Raw genomic sequence first — 23507 nt, 5'->3', positions numbered from 1 at the left:
CAGCATCTACAGGAAGAAGTACAGTCGACATTTCAGGCCGAGACCCTTCGTCAGGACCAACTGAAAGAAAAGATAGTAAGAGATTTGAAAGTGGGAGGGGAAGGGGGAAATCTGAAACGATAGGAGAAGACAGGAGGGGGAGGGATTAAGCTAAGAGCTGGAAAGTTGATTGGCAAAAGGGATACACAGCTGGAGAAGGGAAAGGATCATGGGACAGGAGGCCTAGGAAGAAAGAAAGGGGGAGGTGGGGGGAAAGGGGGTCATCTGGTCTAGGTGACTTATCTACCTTCAGACCTTCCAGTTTCCCAAGAACCTACTCTCTAGAAATGGTAACTTCACACACTTAATGACCCGTGACCCCTAGAACTTCCATCATACTGCTTGTGTCTTTCATAGTAAAGACGGATGCAAAATACATATTCAGTTCATCCACCAATTACTACCTCTCCAGCATCGTTTTCCAGTGGTCCAATATCCACTCTCACCTCTCTTTTACACTTTATGTATCTGAAAAAACTTTTGGCATCCTCTTTAATGTTATTGGCTAGTTTACTTTCATATTTCATCTTTACCTTCTTAATGACTTTTTAAAATTGTCTTCTGTTGGTAGTTAAAAGCTTCCCAATCCCCTAACTTCCCACTAATTTTGCTCTATTAAATGCCCTCTCTTTAGCTTTTATGGTGGCTTTGACGTCCCTTGTTAGCCATGGTTTTGTCATCTTTCATTTAGAATATTTCTTTCCCTTTGGGAAATTCCAGCCTTGCTGCTCTGATATCATCCCTGCCGGTGTTCTTTTCCAATCAAATCTGGCCAGCTCCTCTCTCATGGCTCTGTAATTTCCTTTACTCCATTGTAATACTGATACATCTGACTTTAGCTTCTCCTTCTCAAATTTTAGGGTGAATTTTATCATATTATGAGCACTTTCCCCTTAGGGTTCTTTATCTTAAGCTCTCTAATCAATTCCAGTTCATTGCACAACACCCAATCCTAAATAGCTGATCACCAAGTGGGCTCAAGGACTCAAGCATGAGCTGCTCTAAAAAGTCATCTCAAAGGCATTCTAGCAATGCTCCCTCTTGGAATCCCACACCAACCTGATTTTCCCAATCTATCTGCATATTGAAATCCCCCGTGGCTATTATAACTTTGCCTTTTTTGGCATGCATTTTCTATCTCCCATCAAGACTTGTAGACCACATCCTTACTACTGTTTGGGGGTCTGTATATAACTTGCATTAGGGTGATTTTACCCTTGCAATTCCTTAAGCCCTATCCACAACGATTCAACACCTTCCAACTCTATGTCACCTCTTTCTAATGATTTAATTTCATGTTTTACCAACAGAGCCACACCACCCCTTTGCTTTCCTGCCTGTCCTTTCAATTCAATGTGTATCCTTGGACATTTAGCTCCCGGCTATAATCTTCTTTCAGCCATAATTCAGTGATGCCTACAACATCATACTTGGCGATCTGTAACTGTACTACAAGTTCATCGACTTTATTATGTACTCTGCACGTATTCAAATATTAAAAACTTTACTCCTGTATTCACCTTTTTGGATTTTGTCCGCTCTTTACATTGCAACTCATCCTGTTCACTGCAATTTTGCCCTATCATAAACCTTTCCTTGCTTGGAGTCTCACTACACATTGCCTCTATTTTAAACCAACTATCTTCAGCAGTATCCAGTTCCCAACCCCCTGCCAAATTAGTTTAAACCCACCCGAACAACTCCAGCCAACCTTCCCACAAACCCCCAAACAGTAGTAAGGATGTGGTCTACAAGTCACAATGGGAGATTGGACCCCCTCGGATTCAGGCGTAACCAGCCCCCCTTGTACGGGTCATACCTTCCCCAGAAGAGATCCCAATGATCATGAAACCCCGGTTTCATTGGGCTACGTAAGTCTAGAGAATACTGTACTATGCTATGTAATTTGCTACCCTGTTACAACTCAGTGCCAAGAAATAACAGACAGCATACTACATACGATTAAAGGAATTATATTTATGAATGCTAACTTAACAAAAAGATCGAGATCGAGAATCCCAGATGGTCTGTTGCCTCCCTGGTGCCAGGGTCCGCGATATCTCAGATCGAGTTCTCAGTATTCTCAAGAGGGAGGGTGAGCAGCCGGATGTCGTGGTCCAAGTAGGGACCAATGACGTGGGTAGGAAGAGTGAAGAGGTACTGAAAGGTGAGTTTAGGAGTTAGGCACCAAGTTAAAGGACAGGACCTCCAGGATAACAATCTCAGGATTGCTACCAGTGCCACGTGCAGACGGGTTTAGAAATAGTAAGATAGCGCAGATCAACACGTGGCTGAAGACATGGAGCAGGAGGAGGGCTTCAGATTTATAGATAATTGGGCAGTTTTCCAGGTAAGGTGGGACCTGTTCCAGTGGGAGGGTTTACATCTGAACTGGAGGGGGACAAATATTCTTGCAGGTAGGTTTGCTAGAGAGGCTCCAGTGGATTTAAACTAGATACAAGGGGGAGGGGAACCAGAATGCAGGAACAGATGTATGGGAAAAGGAAGAAAAAGAAGACAGTAAAGTGGTTTGCACTGTTAGAGATAAACAGAAAGGAAGAGATGGAGATTTTCTTAAATGCATTTATTTTAATGCTAGGAGCATTGTAAGAAAGGTGGATGAGCTTAGAGCATGGATTGATACCTGGAAATATGATGATGTAGCTATTAGTGAAACATGGTTGCAGGAGGGGTGTGATTGGCAACTAAATATTCCTGGATTTCGTTGCTTCGGGTGTGATAGAATCGGAGGGACAAGAGGGGGAGGTGTTGCATTGCTTGTCAGAGAAAATATTACAGCAGTGCACTGGCAGGATTGATTAGAGGGCTCATCTAGGGAGGCTATTTGGATGGAATTGAGGAATGGGAAAGGTGTAGTAACACTTGTAGGGGTGTATTATAGACCACCTAATGGGGAGCAAGAATTGGAGGAGCAAATTTGTAAGGAGATAGCAGATATTTGTAGTAAGCACGGGGTTGTGATTGTGGGAGATTTTAATTTTCCACACATAGACTGGAAAGCCCATACTGTAAAAGGGCTGGATGGTTTGGAGTTTGTAAAATGTGTGCAGGATAGTTTTTTGCAGCAATACATTGAGGTACCAACTAGAGAAGGGGCAGTGTTGGATCTCCTGTTAAGGAATGAGATAGGTCAGGTGACGGAGGTATGTGTTGGGGAGCACTTCAGGTCCAGTGATCACAATGCCATTAGTTTCAATATAATTATGGAGAAGGATAGGACTGGACTCAGGGTTGAGATTTTTGATTGGAGAAAGGATTTAGGAGGAGTGGATTGGGACAATTTGTTTTATGGGAAGGATGTAATAGAGAAATGGAGGTCATTTAAAGGTGAAATTTTGAGGGTACAGAATCTTCATGTTCCTGTTAGGTTGAAAGGAAAGGTTAAAAGTTTGAGAGAGCCATGGTTTTCAAGGGATATTGGAAACTTGGTTCGGAAAAAGAGAGATATCTACAATAAATATAGGCAGCATGGAGTAAATGAGGTGCTCGAGGAATATAAAAAATGTAAAAAGAATCTAAAGAAAGAAATTAGAAAAGCTAAAAGAAGATACGAGGTTGCTTTGGCGAGTAAGGTGAAAATAAATCCAAAGGGTTTCTACAGTTATATTAATAGCAAAAGGATAGTGAGGGATAAAATTGGTCCCTTAGAGAATCAGAGTGGACAGCTATGTGTGCAGCCAAAAGAGATGGGGGAGATTTTGAACAATTTCTTTTCTTCGGTATTCACTAAGGAGAAGGATATTGAATTGTGTAAGGTAAGGGAAACAAGTAGGGAAGTTATGGAAACTATGACGATTAAAGAGGAGGAAGTACTGGCACTTTTAAGGAATATAAAAGTGGTTACGTTTCCGGGTCCTGACAGGATGTTCCCTAGGACCTTGAGGGAAGTTAGTGTAGAAATAGCAGGGGCTCTGACAGAAATATTTCAAATGTCATTAGAAATGGGGATGGTGCCAGAGGATTGGCGTATTACTCATGTTGTTCCATTGTTTAAAAAGGGTTCTAAGAGTAAACCTTGCAATTATAGGCCTATAAGTTTGACGTCAGTGGTGGGTAAATTAATGGAAGGTATTCTTAGAGATGGTATATATAATTATCTGGATAGACAGGGTCTGATTAGGAACAGTCAACATGGATTTGTGCGTGGAAGGTCATGTTTGACAAATCTTATTGAATTTTCTGAAGAGGTTACTAGGAAAGTTGACAAGGGTAAAGCTGTGGATGTTGTCTATATGGACTTCAGTAAGGCCATTGACAAGGTTCTGCATGGAAGGTTAGTTAGGAAGGTTCAATCGTTAGGTATTAATATTGAAGTAGTAAAATGGATTCAACAGTGGCTGGATGGGAGATGCCAGAGAGTAGTGGTGGATAACTATTTGTCAGGTTGGAGGCCGGAGACTAGTGGTGTGTCTCAGGGATCTGTACTGAGTCCAATGTCGTTTGTAATATACATAAATGATCTGGATGATGGGGTGGTAAATTGGATTAGTAAGTATGCAGATGATACTAAGATAGGTGGCGTTGTGGATAATGAAGTAGGTTTTCAAAGCTTGCAGAGAGATTTAGCCCAGTTAGAAGAGTGGGCTGAAAGATGACAGATGGAGTTTAATGCTGATAAGTGTGAGGTGCTACATCTTGGTAAGAATAATTAAAATAGGACATACATGGTAAATGGTAGGGCATTTTAGAATGCAGTAGAACAGAGTGATCTAGAAATAATGGTGCATAGTTTCCTGAAGGTGGAATCTCATGTGGATAGGGTGGTAAAGAAACCTTTTGGTATGCTGGCCTTTATAAATCAGAGCATTGAGTATAGGAGTTGGGATGTAATGTTAAAATTGTACAAGGCATTGGTAAGACCAAATTTGGAGTATTGTGTACAGTTCTGGTCACTGAATTATAGGAAAGATGTCAACAAAATAGAGAGAGTACAGATAAGATTTACTAGAATGTTACCTGGGTTTCAGCACCTAAGTTACAGAGAAAGGTTGAACAAGTTAGGTCTTTATTCTTTGGAGCGTAGAAGGTTGAGGGGGGACTTGATAGAGGTATTTAAAATTATGTGGGGGATAGATAGAGTTGATGTGGATAGGCTTTTTCTATTGAGAGTAGGGGAGATTCAAACAAGAGGACATGAGTTGAGAGTTGGGGGCAAAAGTTTAGGAGTAACACGAGGGGGAATTTCTTTACTCAGAGAGTGGTAGCTTTGTGGAACGAGCTTCCAGTAGTAGTGGTAGAGGCAGGTTCAGTATTGTCATTTAAAGTAATATTGGATAGGTATATGGACTGGAAAGGAATGGAGGGTTATGGGCTGAGTGCAGGTCAGTGGGACTAGGTGAGAGTAAGCGTTCGGCACGGACTAGAAGGGCCGAGATGGCCTGTTTCCGTGCTGTAATTGTTATATGGTTATATATGGTTAAAAAGGTTAGTAAAGAAAAGAAAGACAAAAACAAAAAAGGGCCCATTGTAATTAAACAGTCAAATGTGCACAAGTTGGAACTTAACTCTTCCGAAGGTCATATTCACCGATCCTCAGTAGAAACATAGAAAACATACAGCACAATACAGGCCCTTTGGCCCACAGAGCTGTGCCAAACATGTACCTACCTTGGAACTACCTAGGCTTTACCCATAGCTCTCTGTTTTTCTAAGCTCCACATAGCCACCCAGGAGTCTCTTAAAAGACCCTATCGCTTCCACCTCCACCACCGCCGCTGGCAGCCCATTCCACGCACTTATCACTCTCTGCGTAAAAAACTTACCCCGATATCTCCTCCGTACTACTTTCAAGCACCTTAAAACTATGCCCTCTCATGCTAGCCATTTCAGCCCTGGGGAAAGGCCTCTGACTATCCACATGATCAATGCCTCTCATTGTCTTGTACACCTCTATCAGGTCACTTCTCATCCTCTGTCACTCCAAGGAGAAAAGGCCGAGTTCACTCAACCTACTCTCATAAGGCATGCTCCCCAATCCAGGCAACGTCCTTGTAAAATCCAGTAGACCTCTGCACCTTGCTCCATCGAATCATGGTCCCCCGCCGGGTCGAATCCTATGACCGGTTCTCTCCAATGTCCTCTCTCTTCATTTCCCACTGAACAAAGACTGCAGCTCACACCAGTGTCAGGCACACATTAAAAAAAACCCACTCCCCTGATTTGATGGCTCACATTCCAAAGCACCCATTATCTCCAACCATAACCCAAACACTGCTTCTGCATAAAGACCATTATGTTAACAGTGAAACCTTTACCAGGGCATTACAATCAATTAGTCTGAATCCCTGCCCCCTGCACCAGTACCTCAGCCAAGCATTCCCATTGCCAAATCATCCTATTCTTACCCTCACTGGTGCGTGGCACGGACAGCAAACCAGAGATTACTACCCTGGAGGTCTTGTTTGTAACTTTCTACATAGCTCCCTAAAATGTCTCTTAAGGATCTCCTCACCTTGTCTGCCTATGTTATTGGTGTAAATATGTATCCTTACCCTTGAGAATGCCAAGGACACAATCTGAGACATCCCTTAATCCTGGCACCAGGGAGGCAACATACCATTTGTGTGTCTCTTTCGTGCCCCTCAGAACCTTATCTCTGTTCCTCTGACTAAGGAATCTCCTATCAACACTGCAGTCCTCTTCACCTCTCTACTCCTCTGAGCCACAACACCAGACTCAGTACCAGAGACCTGAACATTGTGGCTCATTCCCCCTCAATAGTATTGAAAGTAATACACTTAATATTGAGGGGAATGGCCACAGGTATATTCTGCAGTAGCTGTGCCTTTCCCCTTTCCTCCTGACAGTCATCCATTTACCTATCCCCTGCAAGCTAGGGGTAACTACTCCCTGTAGCTCCTGTCTATCACCTCCTCATTCTCATGTATGAGTCAAAGGTCACAGAGCTGCAGCTCCAGTCCTTATACATTCTCTCAAGAGCTGCAGCTTGGTGCACCTGGTGCAAATGTGTTTATCTGGGAGACTGGACATCCCCAGACTTCCCACATTCCACATACAGTACAAGATTTCTCTTCTTCCTGCTCTAAGCTCTGGCGTTTGGCCTGATAGTTGGGAAATTTCCTTCTTCCTGCCATGGTGGACATCTCAACAGCCATAAAGGCCCCGTAAAAGCAACTTCATAAAGGGTCCTGATGAAAGGTTTTGGCTCAAAATGTCAATTATTTACTCCTTTACATACGCAGCTGCTGCTTGAGTTCTTCGAGCATTTTGTATTTGTTGCTCACATTTACAGCAACTGCAGTATCTCTTGTTTTCATCAAGGTGCTGGCTTTGGTGGAATTTGGATCATAGGACACTGTGAAGGCAGCAGAATCTATTTCCTCAAAGCAGTTCACTTGAATCTAAAACCCTTCTACAACTTTCCAATCACCAGTAAATGTATCGACCTTCGAGGATCTTGTAAATACTGTAGGTGGACAAAGGTTCTTCCAGCTGCTAATTGCACTCTTCCTGTGCATAAAAGACATCTTACATTAGCTAGATCCAGCAGCCTAATCTGGCAGAGCTGGCATCAAACTAGAATCATACAAAGACTGAGGTTTTCATTACCCTCTTGACAAGTCTGGCAGGTGAGTGCAACTTTTAAGCTATCAAACTATCCATCCTTTGCTGAGCAATTCAAGTCATATTAATTTCACAATCAAAGCTGGAAGTAAATTTTCACCAATGGCACTGAACAGACTTGCACTCAATAGCTAAATTCAGTCTCCATGCTGACAACTTTCCCAAAAGTTCAGTAAAATTATCAATGGCACAATTGATTCTCCCAATAATTCTAGCACATGATTTCTAGGTTCTATCACTACTGACGAACTAAATCCATTGCCAGCAACGTTTATATGTACAGGCACAGGATTTCAGTCAAGCTGCATGGATTTCAGCCCAGAGCTGGTGATAATAGCATTATCATTAATAGAACCAGAAGCCCTTTGGTGCTATCTAAAATGTGAATAAAATAATACAAAATAGTTTCAACAGCCCTCATTCCCAATTATCACTGAGATGTTTATGAACATTAGTCTGATGTGGCATCTTATTAAATGACTGCTGCCACATGAAGACTTTGTAATTGCAGCATCATACTGGAACACAGATGGTAGATTACAATATTGGCAAAGTTGTGTGAAATTCACAATCAACTTGTCAAGTCATTTATATATTTATCTAAATGCATCCAAATGTCAACACCTCTGGGTCAGTACTGTATAAATATGTTAAGCTACAAACACACCATTGGGGGAACGCAGCCTACCCCTAATAAATGTGAGATGGGGGAGGGGGGAGGGAGAGGGAGAGTGGGAGTCCATAATAGAATAATAACCATAATAGAATCGATGAAAACCTCACCAACTTGGCATTCAACCAGTGCGCAAAAGACAACAAACTATGCAAATACAAGAATAAATAACTAATAATAATAAGTAAATTCAAGTACATTAGACGAAGAAAGTGCGTCCATTGGCTGTGGCAACAGTTCAGTGATGGGCAAGTGAAGTTCTCCCCTTTGGTTCAAGAGCCCTGAAGGGTAATAACTGGTGTTGCGTGCCCTGATTCAACATACAACAGCGGTGTCATCAGCAAACTTAAATACGGCATAGGAGCTGGGCTTAGTGTAAAGTGAGTAGAGCAGGGGGGCTAAGCTCTCAGATGGAGATTGTGGAGGAGAAGTTGTTGCCAATCCAAACAGACTGGAGTTTGAAAGTGAGGAAATTGAGGATTCAAATGCATAATGAGGTATTGAGGCCAAGGTCTCAATGGATCTGTAAAGGAAGTGAGGGTGAACTGTGTGCAGTGGGTGGCACACCTTATTGGATCAGATCAATTGCTACAGAAACATTTGTGATCATACTCTATTTAAATAATATTGCCTTTTTCATTCTTCTTGCAAAACTGAATAGTATATTTTCCTACATGGTATTCCATCTAACCAGCTTATTGCCCCTTCATTTAACCTATCTGTATCACATTGAAGGCTCTTTATATCCTCTTAACAACTTATGAACACATTTATCTTTGTATAATCTGTTAATTTAGCTGCAGAACACTTGAACCTTCATCCAATTCACTGGAACAGATTTTAAGTAGTTGAAGTCCCAGCAATGAACCCTGTGGCACGCCACTGATTACTGGCTGCTAACCTGACCGATTTATCTCAACTCTATGTTTTCTGTTAGTTAGTCAATCCCATAAATATGCCAACATATTGCCCCACCCACAACTCTGTTTACTTCACTTTTGTGGTAATCTTGTATATGCCACTTACTAAAATGTTTTCTGAAAAATCGCACTATATCTATTGATTTGCCTTCATCTACCCTACTTATACTTTACATCTTAAATGAACTTTAGAAAATACTCTGCTTTTCTTATGCTTTTAGACATAGAACATTACAGCATAGTACAAGATCTTTAAACCTACTCAAAGATCAATCTAACCTTTCCCTCCCACATAGTCCTCCATTATTCCTTCATCCATTTGCCTATTTAAGAGTGCCTTAAAAGTCCCTAATCTATTTGCCTCTACCACCACCCCCGGCAGTGCATTCCACGCACACACCACTCTGTGTGGAAAAACCTGCCTCTGACCTCCTCAAGTTATGCCTTAGTGTATTATCCATTTCAGCCCTGGGTAAGAGTCTCTGGTTATTCATTCAATCTGCCTCATAATCTTATACACTTCTACCAAATCTCCTCTCATCATTTGCTCCAATGAGAAAAACCCTGGCCATCAATTTCAATCTACCAAAGTGAATCACTTCACACTTTTCTGGATTGATCTCCATCTGCCTCTTCTAACCCTAGCTCTGCATCCTATCAATATCCTGTTGTAAAAGTACAACAATCACCAATCTCTATATCATCGAAGTCATTTATAAAAATTACAAAGAACACAGGTCCAAGAACAAATCCCTGTGGAAGACCACTAGGTACCGACCTCCAGATAGAAAATACACCATCTCCACCCTACCTTCAGTGGGCTAGTCAATTCCGAATCCACTGATGCACCATCAATAACTCTCTGAGACGTAAGACGAGATATCAGCTTTTATTGACTGGAAGAAAGAACAGGCAGCAATTGACCACCATGCTACATCCTGGAGACTGAGAGGCAGGGCTCAGGCCCCAATCACCTTTATACCGGGGTCTGTGGGAGGAGCCACAGGAGCAGTCAGCAGGGAGGGTGTGTCCAGACAGGTATATGTAGTTCACCACATCCACATAACTAAGTTTTCCTGGATCCCATGCCTCCTGACTTTCAGAATGAGCCTTCCATGGGTAACCTTGTCAATGCTCTACTAAAAACCATGTACACCACATCCACTGTTCTACCTTCATCAATTTGTTGTGCCACTTCCTCGAAAAAGTCAATCAGGATGATCTAAGAGTTTATAGAAATTTGGAAGATCATGATGATTTAAGGCAGCTAAATAAATGTCATTTTTCCCCTTAACAGATAATTCATAGAGTGCAGCGGATATAAAATTATAGACAAAAGGAACAAGATGGCTGTGAGGACAAAAACGTTTTTTATGTGGAGATAGTCAGGAAGTGAGGACTGAGTCAGGGTGGATGGAAATCAGAAACAGAAAGGGGTCAATAACTGTACTAGGTGTTTTTATAGACACCCCCTCCCCAATAATAACAGAGACATCAAAGAGGAGATAGGGAAGCAGATTCTGGAACGGTGCAAAAATAGACCATGAGACATAGGAGCAGAATTAGGCCATCTGGCCCATCGGGTCTGCTCCGCCATTCAATCACGGCTGATCATTTTTTTTCTATCTCCTCCTCAACCCCAGTTCGCAGCCTTCTCCCCATGTCCAATCAAGAACCTATCAATCTCTGTTTTAAATATACCCTTGGGATAAAATATAAAATATGCCTTGGGATAAAATTCTTCAATTAGTTAATACATCATCTATATGTGCTAAACATTCATTAATACAGTTTAAGGTTGTGCATAGGGCTCACATGTCCAAGGATAAATTGGCTCATTTTTATTCCTATATAAATCCTATTTGTGACAGATATCATTCTGAGATAGCGTCTTTAACTCATATGTTCTGGTCGTGTCCGCTTTTGAAAAAATATTGGAAAGACATTTTTGATATTATTTCTACGGTATTGAACATTGATTTACAACCTCATCCTATTACTGCAATTTTTGGTTTACCAATGATGGACTCACTCCATTTATCCTCTTCTGCTTGTCGAATGATTGCATTTCTTACATTAATGGCTAGAAGATCTATTTTGTTGAATTAGAAAGAAATTAATCCTCCTACCGTATTTCATTGGTTTTCTCAAACTATGTTATGTCTAAATTTAGAAAAAATTAGAAGTGTTGTATTTGACACTTCTATTAAATTTGAAAAGATATGGAGACCATTTATTCAATATTTTCATATGATGTAATATGACCCTGTACCAAGCCTATTTGTTTTTCCAGTTTCGATTTTAAATATGTTGAGAGGATCGGAGTTGACGACACTGATGATTTTGTATTTTTGTGAGATATTATAAACAGCCCTTTTTTTCCCATTTTTTCTTTTTCTCTTTTTTCGTTTTTTTTCCTTATTAGTTATTAGATTAGGTTTTTTTTGCATAATTTTTTTTTCTTTTTCTTTTTTCTGTTTTTTTTAATATATATTATGATATACCTAGGTTTGCCTTGTTTATTTTTTACTTGCATCGTCCATGATTTGGGAATACTCATTTATACTGTAACTATTGCTTATGTATTCTTTCATGTTCAGTTGAAATGTGTATGTTTGTAATCCCATTATCTATGTATCAATTTTATTTTGTTGATATTAATAATAACAATAAAAAGATTGAAAAAGAAATATACCCAACAACCTGGCCTCCGCAGCTGCATGTGGTAACAAATTCACCACACTTTGGCAAAAGAAATTTTTCCGCATCTCTGTTTTGAAAGAGCGCCCCTCTATCCGGAGACTGTGCCCTTTTGTCCTAGACTCTCCCACCATGGGGAACATCTTTTCCACATCTACTCTGTCTAGGCCTTTCAACATTCAAAAGGTTTCAGTGAGATTCCCCCTCATCATTCTGAATTCCAGCGAGTACAGACCCAGAGCCATCAAATGTTCACAATCAGCCTTGTGAACCTCCTCTAGACCCTCTCCAATGCCAGCACATCTTTCCTAAGATGAGGAGCCCAAAACTGTTCACAATTCTCAAGGTGAGGACTCACCAGTGCTTTATAAAGTCTCAGCATCACATCCTTGCTCTTGTATTCTAGACCTCTTGAAATGAATGTTAACATGTCATTTGCCTTCCTCACCACCAACTCAACCTGCAATTTAACCTTCAGGATGTTCTGCAGAAGGACTCCCAAGTCCCTCTGCATCTCAGATTTTTGGATTTTCTCCACGTTTAGAAAATAGTTTGTACATTTATTTCTATTACCAAAGTGCATGACCATGCATTTTCCAACATTTTATTTAATTTGCCACTTTCTTGCCCATTCTCCTAATCTGTCTAAGACCTTCAGCATCCTACCTATTTCCTCAATACTACCTTCCCCTCCACCAATCCATATCATCTGCAAACTTGGCAACAAAGCCATCTATTCCATCATCTAAATCAGGGGTGGCTAACCTTTTACATTCCATGCGTCAATTTTTTCACGCATGAGTTCAGATGCGCCATACAACTCTTGTATCCCCATTCAATTCTCGTAAAAATATATTAATATAGATATATTTAGCATTTTTACATGATATATGGATTTAATCTAAAAACAAGATAAACATTACTTACTTTAATTAGACTTTTAACAAATATATTTTGTCTTCTTTTGCTTTCTTCCTTTTTCTTAATCACATATTCTTTCCGTAACTCAGACCCAAGCACTAGCTTCAGTTTTCCTTCTATTTCAGTCTGATGTTGTGTTTTATAGTGTCTATTAAGATCATGTCTTCTATTATGTGAAAAAGTGTTTTCACAAACAATGCACAACAGTTTTCCTGACGGACCTGCTATAAATAAGAACTCATTTTCCCACTGTTCTTTGAATTCATGCTTACTATCTGAATTCCTGTTATAGATTTCTTTTCTACAAATCAGTTTTTGGTTAATACTTTTTGCATGAGTAGGCTTACTTTTTTATTATTATCACTGGGGTGCAATGCGCCACTTTTGGCACATGCACCACAGGTTGGCCATCCCTGATCTAAATCATATATATATACAGCATAAAAAGTGGTCACAACACTGACCCTTGCAGAACACCACTAGTCACTGCCAGCCAACCAGAAAAGGATCCTTTTATTCTCACTCGCTGCCTACTACCAATCAGCCAATGCTCTAACCATGTTAGTAACTTTCCTGGTAACTTTCCTCTTAACTTGTTAAGCAGCCTCATGTGTGGCACCTTGTCAAAGGCCTTCTGAAAGTCCAAATATACAACATCCACTGCATCCCCTTTATCTATCCTACTTGTAATCTCCTATAAGAAATCCAACAGGTTCGTCAGGCAGTATTTTCCCTGAAGGAAACCATGCTGACTTTGTACTATCTTGTCCTGTGTCACCAAGTACTCCATCACCTCATCCTTAACAATTAACTCTAATATCTTCCTAACCACTGAGGTCAGGCTAACTGGTCTATAATTTCCTTTCTGCTGCCTTCCTCCTTTCTTAAAGAGTAGAGGGACATTGGCAATTTTCCAGTCCTATGGCACCATGGTACCAATGATTTCTGGAAGATCATTTCTAATGCCACCACAATCTCCAACACTACCTCTTTCAGAACCCAAGGATGCCATCCATCTGGTCCGGGTGACTTATGTACCTTCAGGTCTTTCAGCTTTTTGAGCACCTTTTCTCTTGTAATGGTAACTGCACCCACTTCTCTTTCTTCACACACTACAACATCTGGCATACGGCTAGTGTCCTCCACAGTGAAGACTGATGCAAAATACTCATTTAGTTCATCAGCCATCTCCTTATCCCCAGTTATTATTTCTCCTGCCTCATTTTCTAGCGGTCCACTCTCCACTCTCATTTCTTTTTTATTTTTAACATACTTGAAAAAAACTTTCACTATCCACTTTTATATTATTTGCTAACTTGCTTTCATATTTCATCTTTTCCCTAATGATTCTTTTGGTTGCTCTCTGTAGGTTTTTAAAAACTTCCCAATCCTCTATCTTTCCACTAATTTTTGCTTTGTTGTATGCCCTTTCTTCTGCTTTTACCATGCTTTGAGTTCCCTTGTCAGCCATGGTTGTACTATTTTACCATTTGAGTATTTCTTCATTTTTGAAATACATGTGTCCTGCACCTTCCTCATTTTTCCCAGAAACACATGCCATTGCTGCTCTGCTGACATCCCTGTGAGCAGTTCCTTCCAATTTACTTTCACCAACTCATCTCTTAGACCATTTTAATTTCCATTACTCCATTGAAATACTGCTACATCAGACTTTACTTTCTCCCTATCAAATTTCAAATTGAACTCAATCATATTGTGATCGCTGATTCCTAAGGGTTCTTTTATCTTAAGCTCCCTAATCACCTCCAGTTCATTATATAACACCCAATCTGGTATAGCTGATCCCCTAGTAGGCTCAACAACAAACTGCTCCAAAAAGCTATCCCTTAGGCATTCAACAAATTCATTCACTTGAGATCCGTTACCAACCTGATTTTCCCAATTGACCTGCATGTTAAAATGACTACCATAACATTACCCTTTTGACTCGCCTTTTCTATTCCTGTTGTACCCTGTGGTCCACCTCCTAGCCACTCTTGGGAAGTCTGTATATATAACTGCCATCAATATCCTTTTGCCCTTGCAGTTTCTCAACTCAACCCAGAAGAATTGAACATCTTCTGATCCTATGTCATATCTTTCTACTGATTTGATCCCATTCTTTACCAGTAGAGCCATACCACCCCCTGTGCCTACCTTCCTATCCCCCCAATATAACGTGTAACCTTGGACATTCAGCTCCCAACTACAACCACCCTTCAGCCACAATTCACTGATGATCACATCATACCTGGCAATCTGCAATATTGCAACAAGATCATCCACCTTATTTCTTGTACTATTTAGATACAACACATTGAGTACCATATTTGCTATCTTTATGGTTCTGGAACCCTAATGTTTTGATTCTCAGCCTGTTGGCTACAGCTAAGTCCTATCACCTGCATGCCCTTCCTGACAGTCTGCTACACATTATCTTTCCTTTTTTAACCATCTGTCCTATCCTGAGTCCCTTTACTTCCGTTCCCACCCCCTGCCAAATTAGTTTAAACCCCCCCCAACTGCTCTAACAAACCTGCCCACGAGAATATTGGTCCCCCTCAGATTCAGGTGCAACCCATCACTTTTGAACAGGTCATACCTCCCCAAGAAGAGATCCCAATGTTCCAAGAACCAGGAGCCCTGCCCCTTGCAGCAGCTTCTCAGCCACACATTTATCTGCCAAATCATCCTATTTCTACCTTCACTGGCACGTGGCACAGGCAGCAATCCAGAAATTACTACCTGGGAGGTCCTGCTTCTCAGCTTTCTACCTAGCTGCCTAAATTCTCTTTTCAGGACCTCTTTACTCTTCCTTCCTATGTCATTGGTACCAATATGTACCAAGACATCTGGCTGCTCCCCTTCCCTCTCCAAAATGTTGTGTACGTGACCTGAGACATCCCTGACCCTGGCACCTGGGAGGCAACATACCATCTGGGTGTCCTGTTCACATCCACAGAATCTCCTGTCTGTTCCCCTCACTATCGAGTCCCCTATCACTAAAGCTCCCTTCTTCTCTCTCTCTTTCCCTTCTGCACCACGGACCTATGATCAGTGCCTGTAAACTGGTCGCCATGGCATTCTCCCGGGAGGACATCTCCCACAAAAGTATCCAAAGCAATATACTTGTTTTTGAGGGGAATAGCCACAGGGGATTTACAAAGATGCTGCTTGGATTGGGGGGCATGCTTTATGAGAATAGGTTCAGTGAACTTGGCCTTTTCTCCTTGGAGCGATGGAGGATGAGAGACAACCTGATAGAGGTGTATAAGTTGATGAGAAGCATTGATTGTGTTGATAGTCAGAGGCTTTTTCCTAGGGTTGAAATGGCTAGCACGAGAGGGCACAGTTTTAAGGTGCTTGAAAGTAGGTACACAGGAGATGTCAGGGGTAAGTTTTTTATGCAGAGAGTGGTGAGTGCATGGAATGGGCTGCCGGCGACAGTGGTGGAGGTGGATATGATAGGGTCTTTTAAGAGACTCCTGGATAGGTACATGGTGCTTAGAAATATAGAGGGCTATGGGTAACGCTAGGTAATTTCTAAGGTAAGGACATGTTCAGCACAACCTCCTGGGCCAAACAGCCTGTATTGTGCTGTAGGTCTTCTATGTTGTATGTTTCTAAGTCGTTGTGCTGGTAGAGGATAACATGACTGGTAGTTACCACATTACTGTTTGAGCTGTGTGCTGTGCACAAGTTAGCAGGCAAGTTATTACAACAAGCAATAAAATGAATGTTCCAGCTCATTCCATAAGTACGTTAACCACAGATGCAGCTGAGGGACAGAGCCTTTGATGAGTGTTAAGTCAACGTTCTGAGCTATGGATACTATGACTGATTACAGTCACTCTAGGGTTCTCACTCTCCACCTCTATTCTGCAAACCCAGAAAGTAAATTCTTGGAACCCTTTTGGAAACAGTTTAAACTTGTAATATTGGGAGACACTTGTAGTCTCAGTAAATAAATAAATATCTCTTCTCAATTCAGTTATGCTGAAATTTAGAGTAAAACAAAATCATTTATGATGGGCCTAAACATGATGTGGCAATGGGTAGGCTATGATCACTCACCACTGACTGACTTCATAAGCAGTAAGTCTTTCATATCCATAATTGTTAATGCTGGCCAAGGCATTCTCATGCAGAGTAGAGAACTCCCACACTGTAACACACACAAAATGCTGGAGGGACTCAGCAGGCCAGACAGCATCTATGGAAAAGAGTAAACTGTTGACATTTTCATTCAAGACCTTTCTTCAGAACTAGAAAAGAAGGGAAGAAGTCAGAGTAATAAGGTGGGGGAAGGGGAGGAAGAAGTACAAGGTGGAAAGTGATAGGTGAAACCAGGAGATGGGGGGGGGGGGCGGAAGTAAAGAGCTGGGAAGTTGATTGGTAAAAGAGATAAACGGCTGGAGATGGGGGGAGGTGATGTGAATCTGATAGGAGAGGATAGAAGACCATGGAAAAAAGGAAAGAGGGAGGAGCACCAGAGGGAAGTGATGGAAGAGATAAGATGAGAGAGAGAAACAAGAATGGGGAATGGTGAAGGAGACGTGGGGGGGGGGGGCAATTGCTAGAAGTTCGAGAATCAATGTTCATACCAGGTTGAAGGCTATGCAGATGGAATATAAGATGCTGATCCTTCAACCTGAGCATGGCCTTATCATGACAGTAGAGGAGGCCATGGACTGACAAGTCAGAACAGGAATGGAAAGTGGTATTGAAATGGGTGGCTGCAGGGAGATCCTGCTTTTCTTGGCATTCAGGGCACAGATGCTTAGCGAACCAGACTCAGAATCTACATCAGGTCTCACTGATAGAAAGGAGGCCACACAGGATATAGTAGATAACCCCAACAGAATTGCAAGTGAAATGTTGCCTTACCTAGATGCACTGTTTGGGGCCTTGAATGGGAGTGAGGGAGGAGGTGTAGGGACAAGTGTGGCACTTGTTCTGTTTGCACTATTCCTACATTGTGACCAGCTTTAAATAATATAAATTCCTAATGCTTGTAAGTGTGTAGGGTAAATAACATTGATCCTTATTTATTAAGCAATTTTTGTCACCTACCTACAGGAAAGATATCAAAAAGCTTGAAAGACTTGAGTTATATGGAAAGGTTGAATAGGTTGGGACTTTATGCCCTAGAATGCAGAAGAATGAGGGGAGATCTTATAGAGGTATACAAAATGATAGGGGGTATAGATAGGCTTTTTCCACTGAGGATAGTGAAAACAGAACTATAGGTCATAGGTTTACAGTGAAAGGTAAAATATTTAGGGGAAAATCTGAGGAGGAGGTTCTTCAGAGTATGGCGTGAGTGTGGAATGAGTTGCCAGCAGAAGGGATTGATGTGACCTTAATTAAAATATTTAAGAGGAGTTTGAATAGGTTCATGGATGAGAGAGATATGGAGGGCTATGGTCTCATTGCAAGTAACTGGAATTAGGCAGAAAACAGACTAGCACAAACTAGATGGGCTGAAGAGCCTGTTTCTGTGCTGTAGTGCTCTATGACTATGAATTTTTCTGTCATTCAAAATCTTAAAAGCTAATATCAATTATCAAAAATAAGAATAAAACGAAACATTGAAAAACATCTAAATGAACTTAATTCAAGTACAAATTTGATTGAATTTTTAAGGAGGTAACTAAGCAGATTCGTGAGCACAGAGTGGTAAATGGTATCTACATGGAATTTAATGAGGCTTTTGGATAAGTAGTCTAGTCCAGAGATGAAGGCACAAGTTGTCGAAGACATGTTGTTAAACTGGCAATAACTCAGGTCCTGATGGAATGTATCCCTGGAAAGAGATTGCTGGGGCTTTCAGAGATCTTTGTATCCTCTTTAGCAGGGGTGAGGTGTCAGAAGACAGAAGAGTGCTCAAAGTGGTCATAGTGTTGCTAAACTTTAGTGATTAGAGTGTGCCGACTGCTTCAAACTGAATGGTTTAAGAGAAGTGGCTGTTCTTGAACCTGGTGGTGTGGGACTTCTGCCCAATGGTAGCCACAAGAAGGTGGCACAGTCCAGATGGTGGGGATCTTTGAAGATAGATGTTGCCTTCTTGAGGCAGTGTCTCCTGTAGATACTACCAATTGTGGGGAGAGATGTGCCCGTGATGTATTGCGCAGGTTCCACTATTTTCTGCAACTTCTTATGTTTCTGTGCATTTAAATTGCTGTACCACACCATGATGCAACCAATCAGAACACTTTCAACAGATTATCTGTAGAAGTTTATTAGAGTGTTTGGCAATAAGCCGAACTTCCTTAGTCTCCTAAGAAAGTAAAGATGCTGACACACTTTCCTTGTGATTGCATCTATGTGAAGGATGTTGCCTATATTAGAGAATATTCACTATAAGGAGAAATTAGGCAAACTTGAATTGTTTTCTTTGGACTGAAAAAGGTTGAGGAGTGACTTGATGCAAGTTTATAAAATTATGAGATGCACAGATAAGTTAGATCAGGGGTGTCAAACTCATTTTAGGTCACGGGCCGGATTGAGCAAAATGCAGCTTCATGCAGGCCGGATCAGTTGGACGCGTGCGAACGCAGCTTTCGTTGCCTCCGTTTTTTCAGCCTGCTCTCATGTGTCTCAGTCTCTGCTATAACTACAAAGTGTTTCACTTTACAAATTCCGTTTCTTATGAAGAAGACTGCCGAGCAAGAATGCCGAATAAACACTAAAAACCCTGAAAACCTGGTACCTGAATAAACTCAGCATTAGCCATATCATACGCCATAGGCGCTTCGATTACTGGGGCCAGCTTTAATAGTAATTAGATATTATCTCGCGGGCCAAAGATAATTGGACCGCGGGCCGGATTTGGCCCGCGGGCCTTGAGTTTGACATATATGGGTTAGATAATCAGAGACTTTTCCCCCATGGTGGAAAAGTCAAACACCAGAAAGCATAGGTTTAATGTGAGAAGGGAAAAGTTTAAAGGAGATTCGTGAGGCCATACTGTTGAGGGAGGTGGTAGAAACAGATACTATAGACATGTTTCAGAGACGTTAACAGGCAGGGAAGAGAGAAATGGGGACCATGTGCATACAAATGTGAATAGATTGATATTTATCATGGTCAGTGCAGAAATGTTGAGTCAAAGGATCTGTTCATGTACTATTCTATGGTTGAAAATTAGCTGGGTGACAGGAGGCAGAGGATAATGGTGGATGGCTATTTTTCTGACTGGATATCTGTAACGAGTCATGTACCATATAGACTGGCACAGAATTTTTTGTTTCTTGGCTAGAAATGGCCTGGATGAGAATGGAGGAGATATGATTAGTTAGTTTGTAAGTGCATGCAAATGGGTGTAGTTGTAGACAGGGAAGAGATTGTTTAATATACAGCTACAGTATATGCAGATCAGTTGCAAAGTTGGGTGCAGTTGTGACAGATGGAATTTAATCCAAATAGATGTGAGGTAGCGCATTTTGGGTGGTCAGTTTCTGCAAGGACACATACAGTAAAAAGCAGGGACCTTGGAAATATTGATGTACTGAGAAAAGTGGCCACACAGTTTTGGTCTTCATAGACTGAGGAATTGATTTAAAGAGCTAGTATGTCAAGTTGCTGTTGTTCAAAATATTGGTTAAACCACACTATATATTGTGTAAAGTTTTGGTCACACTACTGGAAGGATGTGGTAGCAATAGTGTACAAAAGAGAGTCACAGAATGTTGCCTGGAATGAAGAATTGTACTGAAATTTAAAGGAGCTCCAAGGGGTGAGTTTTTCACACAGAGGTGGTGAACGCATACACAAGCTGCCAGTGGATCTAGTGGAAACAGATACAATTACATCATTCAAAAGGAATTTCATCAGCTATTTTAATAGGAATAGAGTAGAGAGAGATATTGGTATAATACAGGCAAGTGTGTAGATGAACATCAAAGTAGGCTTCGAAAGGAGCTACTGAAGAGCCCATTCAGTGGTATACATTTCTACTAATTTATGACAAAAATTTAAACTTGATTTCTTTATTGGAACCATTCCTCAGAATCATATGGCATGGAAATGGGCCATTTGGTCCACCACATCCAAATCTATTGATCACATCTATCAGCATTTCGCCCAGAGCCTTCTCTGTCTATGCAACTTAAGTGCTCATCTCAACACTTCTTAAATGCTGTTGAAAATTCTATTTCCATTCCTTTCTCTGATAGTGTATTTTCCAGGTGCTCACTATGCTCTGGGTGAAAAGAACCCCTCAATCACCACAAAAACTCTTATTACTTACTCTGAACTACTGTATGTTCTCTAATGCTATTTATCTCTGATAAGGAGAAAAGTTTCTTGCAGTTCTGTTCTGAGAAAAATGGGTCTAGCCTCTCTAATCTCTTCTCATCCTGAGAAGCCTCTGGTGAATTTCCCCTGCACCCTCTAGCGATATCACATCATTCCTCTGCCACAACATGGAGTCTCACCAGGACTTTTTCTCTCATGGAAATCCCAGAATTGGTGACACCTCTGTGGAGAAATGCTCCAAGTTTGACTCCGTGTAGAGCAGCATAAATCTACATGAACCCTGCAGGCTTCTCTGCATTGCCACGCAGGGGCAGTGGCATAATGAATAATAACTGACCTATTCTCAGAAGCACCTGAAAGATAACTTTTTAAAAAATTACTCCAAAAATGTAATTAAAAATCTTTTCTCCCATTTCATATTATGTGCCATTTGAAGTCTAACATAAACCTTGAAAATCATAATTTTTTGTCAAAAAAATAAAACCATCCTGTTTCAATTTAGCATAAAAATTAAAAGAATGCAAGAAGAAACAAAAGCAGGAGTTTGTCATTTGGGCCCCACTGTGCCAACTCCATTAATGAGGTTATACTTGATCTTCACCTCAGCATTTTTCTGAACTGATGCCCTATCGACTATTTCCTTAATGTCAAAAATATAATCAGTTTGTCCCATGTTCAGTAATTGAGCTGACTTATTATGCTATTGTCAAAAAAGTCTTTTCTTATCCCTATCCTGAATGGACAATCTCTTATTTTGATAGTGATCTCTAGAGCTGGGAAGCACACTACTAGAGATTTTGCCTTACAGCGCCAGGTACCTTGGTTCAATCCTGTGCAGAGGTTGCATTTAATTGGCCACTGAAAATTATCCCTAGTAGGCAAGTCAGTGGAAGAATATTGAAGCTGTTGAAGAGAATCAGGCCGGGCAGCGTCAGTGGAAAAGAGTAACAGTCGACATTTTGTCATCATAGTCATCAAAACACTATAGAGTAGAGTAAAACTCAGATAATCTGCTAAATATTGAGTTATCCTTTGTTCATAGGACCATAAGAGAATAAGACATAGGAGCAGAATTAGATCATTCAGCCCATTGAGTCTGCTCCGCTATTTCATCATGCCTGATCCTGGATCCCACTCAACCCCATACACCTGCCTTCTCACCATATCCTTTGATGCCCTGACCGATCAGGAAATGATCAACTTCTGCCTTAAATATACCCACAGACTTGGCCTCCACCGCATTCTGTGGCAGAGCATTCCACACATTCACTACTTGCTCCTTACCTCTGTTCTAAAACAAATTGAGGGTTGCTCCTTAATTTTGAGGCTGTGCCCTCTAGTTCCAGATACCCCCACCATAGGAAACATCCTCTCCACATCCACCCTACCTAGTCCTTTCAACATTCAGTAGGTTTCAATCAGATCCCCCTGCAATTTTCTAAATTCCATTGAGTACAGTTCCAAAGCTGCCAAATGTTTCTCATATGTTAACCCCTTCACTCCTGGAATCACCCTCATGAACCTCCTCTGGACGCTCTCCAATGACAACACATCTTTGCTGAGATATGGGGCCAAAAACTGTTGACAATGCTCCATGTGTGGGCTGACTAGTGTGTTATAAAGGCTCAGCATTACCCCCTTGAAATAAATGCCAACATTGTATCTGCCTTCTTTACCACAGACTCAACCTGTAAATTAACTTTCCGGGAGTTTTGCACGAGGACTCCTAAGTCCCTCTGCGCCTCTCATGTTTGAACCTTCTCCCCATTTAGATATTAGTCTCCACTATTGTTCCCTTTGTCAAAATGTGTTGTCATACATTTCCCAACAATGTATTCCATCTGGCACTTTTTTGCCAATTCTTCCAATTTGTCTAAGTCCCCTCTACTTACCTTTGTATCATCTGCAAACTTTGCCACAAAGCCATTAATTCCATTATCCAAATCATTGACAAACAATGTGAAAAGTAGCGGTCCCAATACTGACCCCTGAGGAACACCCCGAATCACTGGCAGTCAACCAGAAAGGCTCCTTTTATTCACTGTTGCTGCCTCCTGCCTGTCAGCTATGCCACTATCCATGACAGTATATTTTCTGTAACACCATAGGATTTTATCTTGCTAAGCAGCCTCATGTGCGGCACTTTATCAAATGACTTCTGAAAATCCAAGTAAGTGACATCTACTGCCTCTTCTTTGTCCACCCACCTCGTTACTTCCTCAAAGAACTCTTATCATATTTGTCAGGAACGATTTCCCTTTACAGAAACAATGCTGACTTTGACTTATTCTATCATTAATCTCCAAGTACCCCAAAACTCCAACACTTTCCCAGCCACTGAAGTTAGTCCTATAATTTCCTTTTTATTTGTCTTCCTTCCTTCTTAAAGA

At 41.1% G+C, this 23507-nt stretch overlaps 1 long non-coding RNA gene across 1 annotated transcript in view; it reads right to left on the bottom strand.

The window, feature by feature from the left end:
* LOC140731125 (uncharacterized) overlaps positions 1-23507 on the bottom strand; it is a 37786-nt gene that overhangs the window by 11076 nt on the left and 3203 nt on the right. Inside the window, exon 3 of the long non-coding RNA XR_012099732.1 lies at positions 16933-17071. This is a non-coding gene — a long non-coding RNA (uncharacterized lncRNA). The remainder of the gene's footprint in view (positions 1-16932; positions 17072-23507) is intronic.

Source organism: Hemitrygon akajei, chromosome 7 (assembly GCF_048418815.1).
Source record: "Hemitrygon akajei chromosome 7, sHemAka1.3, whole genome shotgun sequence".
In the NCBI taxonomy this organism is placed as follows: Eukaryota; Metazoa; Chordata; class Chondrichthyes; order Myliobatiformes; family Dasyatidae; genus Hemitrygon; species Hemitrygon akajei.
This window is presented reverse-complemented; position numbering and strand designations above follow the sequence as displayed.